This window comes from Heptranchias perlo, chromosome 19, assembly GCF_035084215.1.
Source record: "Heptranchias perlo isolate sHepPer1 chromosome 19, sHepPer1.hap1, whole genome shotgun sequence".
In the NCBI taxonomy this organism is placed as follows: Eukaryota; Metazoa; Chordata; class Chondrichthyes; order Hexanchiformes; family Hexanchidae; genus Heptranchias; species Heptranchias perlo.
Window position 1 is genome coordinate 51,130,698 of NC_090343.1, and position 4,518 is coordinate 51,135,215.

Consider the following 4,518-nt stretch of genomic DNA (forward strand, 5'->3'; position numbering starts at 1 on the left):
GACTCTCCACAGCTACCCCTGACACCAGTGTCTGCTCATGCTCACTTGTGTGTGGTGACTCACCAGGTGCGAACCCAACTAACTGACTACTAGGACCCACCGAGGTGTGAGTATCTGTGCTGATGGATGGCTCGCTCAGATGTGACGGTGCCCCCTCAGAGGCCGGCAGGTCCTCCGAGGAATCGCCCTCTGCCGTCACTGCGGTCGTTGACTGGCCTGTAAGAGAACAGAAGGCAATATTAAGCATCATCACAGATGTGTCATGCTGCAATGAGCATATTGAGGTGGTCAACATGGCAATCATTGTTAACATCAATTCATATTGTGAGTGCTGAATGTTAAAGTTCTGTCACCAGGTGTTTGTGGGGTGCCAGTCTCGGCGTCCCCGACAGACAGGCACTCGAGGAAGTGACTGATCTACAGCGCCTCCTGCTCCGTGTCTGTGAGGACCACTATTTGTTGTGGCCCCCCTCCAGTCCTGCCCTTCTCGTATAAGGGGAGAAAGTAGAGAGGTGTGAGTGAGGGATGGTGACGTGGCCAACCGCTGAATGCATTGGTTTGGATGAGGCTGACCGTGAAAGAGATGCATCAGAGGGTGAGAATGAATCAGAGCCATGACATTGGATGAGGATTGGGTTGAGTGGTAGTGGTGGGGTGAGTAATGGGGAGGTGAGGAAGTGCAGGGAAGTTGAGGATGAGCTTTGAGTGGGTGTGAGGAGTGATGTGATAGAGCAGTGTTGGCAGTGCAGAATGATTTGGGGGGTGGGGGCGGTGATGTGGAAGACGGAGTGTAGGAGAATGAGTCAGTGTACTCACTTTGCTGACCTGGTTAGGTCATTGAAGCGCTTCCTGCTCTGGATCCAGGTGCGGGAGATGTTGTTGCTGCTGGTGACCTCCTCTGCCACCTCGAGCCAGGCGTTCCTGGTAGCAGAGGCAGGGCACTTCCTCCCGTCCACCGGGTAGAATATATCCCTCCTCCTCCTCCTCACCCCATCCAGTAGCACCTGGAGTGAGGCATCATTGAGTCTAGGAGCAGCCTTTCCCCTGGGCTGCTCCATTGTGATTTCTGGGCTTTTGCTCCAGCAAAAGCCTTTGGAGGACTGCCCCTTTAAATAGGGCTCCTCCAGCTGACAGCATGTCATGAGGGTGTGCGGCCCGCCCGCTGCGCAGCTTTCAGACGGCAAACCCGGAAGCCATGGTAAGTGCCACCAATTGAATTGCGATCGCATGGGAAATGGTTGGATTTTATTAGTCGGGTTACCTGCGTGCCTAATGACCCCCCCTCCCACTGCTGCCATCCCACCGCCTTTGAAAATCGAGCCCAAAGAGTCTGTTCCCTTTCCAATTGGTGGGAGAAGGCGGATGGACCAATGTGGGGAGGGATGGTTCGGTGTGATGAGACCTCCAGGGATACACCCAACCAGAGTTGGCAATCCTGGGGTTCAAGTCCCACTCCAGAGACTTGAGCACAAAGCAGTACTGAGGGAGTGCTGCACTGTCGGAGGGTCAGTACTGGGGGAGTGCTGCACAGTCGGAGGGGCAGTAGTGAGGGAGTGCTGCACTGTCGGAGGGACAGTACTGAGGGAGTGCTGCACTGTCGGAGGGTCAGTACTGGGGGAGTGCTGCACTGTTGGAGGGGCAGTAGTGAGGGAGTGCTGCACTGTCGGAGGGTCAGTAATGAGGGAGTGCTGCACTGTCGGAGGGTCAGTACTGGGGGAGTGCTGCACAGTCGGAGGGGCAGTAGTGAGGGAGTGCTGCACTGTCGGAGGGTCAGTACTGGGGGAGGGGCAGTAGTGAGGGAGTGCTGCACTTTCAGAGATGCTGTCTTTCGGATGAGACGTTAAACCGAGGCCCCATCTGCCCTCTCAGGTGGATGTGAAAGATCCCATGGCACTATTCGAAGAATAGTAGGGGAATTCTCCCCGGTGTTCCGGCCAATATTTATCACTCAACCAACTCAAAAAAAAAATGATCTGGTCATTGATTTCATTGCTGTTTGTGGGATCTTGCTGTGTGCAAATTGGCTGCAGCGTTTCCTACATTACAGCAGTGACTACACTTCAAAAGTATTTAATTGCCTGTGAGGTGCTTTGGGACGACCCGAGGTCGTGAGAGGCGCTATATAAATGCAAGTTCGTTCTTTCTTTTAGTGGGGTTAAAATGATAAAGCACTGCCATCTCCACCATCCTTAAGATGCAGGATGGCTGTAGGGCACACGACTGGGCACCTAAACTAGCATCCACATTCTGGTCTAGAGGGTACGCCTCAGCTCCTAAAAGACAAAAATACGGCAGCAGCACCTTGGGGTCCAAAAACAATAACCAGGTCCAAAAATAAAGCAGGGAAACAAAGACAAATAGTGGTAGCAACAAGGCAGAGGAACACTGAGTCCAGGAAATAGGTGCAGGAAACAGTCAACCAGAGCTCTCGTGAGAAGACCAAGTTAGGAGAGAGCTGCTTACCTGCTTGATGTGGGGTCACTGATACTAAAAGTTGTGGAGTGGGCGTGGAATAAGTTTGTGTTCCGCTCTGTTCACCCTGATCAGGTGGTGAAGGCAGTGGTGTAAGAGCAGCTTCTGTGTCTGCCCTGTCAGCACCAGAGCATTAACAGGAAAGGTTTACCTCTTTACCCTTGACTTCTGAGCAGTCCTCAGGAGAGGGTGGGGCCAGTTCAGTGCCGAGATGATCCTTAGTTCCTTGTTTATCTCCCCCCCTCCTCTCCGAAGGTGCAGTGCCTTTGACCCTGACAGCCTTCCTGTCCTTCACACAAGGGACTTTTCCTAATGTGTGATCCCAGACTCTTGGTTGTCAGCTGGCCATTCATCACAGCTCGTCTGTTCCACACTTTCCAGCAGGGGTAACTGGACGGTAATCAGGATCGAAACCTTTGGCTGGTCGTTCCCACCCAAATCAAGAGACGCTTAGACTATTTGTTGCACCTTCTTCAGCTCAGCACAAACTGGTGATAGAACCTGGGATGCTGGTCAGTATAGCTCAGTTCCACCTCACACAGAGCAGGTACTACTAGGCCATCCGAGTGAGATCTCTCAAAGTGAGTCCTTTATTCTTTGTTGAATTGGATGCGATAGTCTGAGAGGCTTTCTATATTGTTTAATTTAAATTTAGTTGGTCTTTGCCTCTACTGAGCTTTTAGCCAATGTTTGTGCATCTTGTGCATCCCTGATTTTAATCGCTCCTCCATTGGCGGCCATGCCTTCAGCTCCCTTGACCCTAAGCTCTGGAATTCCCTCCCTAAACCTCTCGACCTCTCTCTCCCCTTTTAAGATGCTCCTTAAAACCTACCTCTTTGACCAAGCTTTTGGTCACCTGTCCTAATATCTCTTTATGTAGCTTAGTATCAAATTTTGTTTGATTTCGCTGCTGTGAAACGCCTTGGGACGTTTTACTACATTAAAAGTGTTATATAAAAGCAAGTTGTTGCTTGATTGGATTTGGCTGAAAGTCGTCTGTACCCGAAGAACAAAAGAAATTTCAGGCAAAAGACTAACATACCTTTCATAAGTAAATTGATTCACCTTCTCCCCATATCTCTAAGTGTCTTTCAAAGGCCTTCTCTGGTAAAAATTCCATTTGGATGATAAGGTTCTGCCTGATACCATTTTGCAGCAGCCTAAGTGGCCAATTGGTGGGAGCACATATTGTTTGTACGGGAACACCCAGTAAGAGGGGAAAACTGGTGGGCGGGAATCCGTTGAGAAGGCTGGAGCCAGTGGTGGCTTGTATCTTTGGAAAGCACAAAAAGTTCAGCAGGGCAGATTGGGGATGTTAAGGCCAAGTACCAAAGCAAGGGTGAGAAAGAGACCTTCCGACAGAGAGAAGAAAGAACTTTCATTTATACAGTTCCTTTCACAACCTCAGGATGTCCCAGAGTGCTTTATAGCCAATGAAGTTCTTTTGAAGTATAGTCACTGTTGTAATGTAGGAAACGCGCCACCAATTCATGCACAACAAGATCCCACAAACAGCAATGAAATAGTGACTAGTTCATCTGTTTTTTAGTGATGTTGGTTGAGGGATAAATATTGGCCTGGTCACCAGGGAGAACTCCCCCACATCTCTTTGAATAGTGCTGTGGGATCTTTTACATTCACCCGAGAGGGTTTAACGTCTCATCCAAAAGACAGTACCACTGACAGTGCGGCACTCCCTGGGTACTGCACTGTCAGCCTGGATTATGGGCACAAGTCTGTGACAGGAACCTAAATCAGGGAACCCCAAGGAAGGGACCCCAGATGCAAGAGAGAGAGAGAGACTGACCGATATTAATAGATCCTGGAGGTTGTACCTCTTTACTCCAAACATGCTCATTTTTAACTTGTGCTCCTGCTATTTGAACCCTTCACCATACTGAACACTTTGCCTGGATACATTTTGACAATGCTCTGTGTAATCTTGCAGTTTGGTCACTTTAATTTCTATCCACAGAATAACTCTGCCTTCTAAGTACTGAGGTACAGAAAGGACATTTCTGCCCAACCACAGAGGAGTTCAGTGAA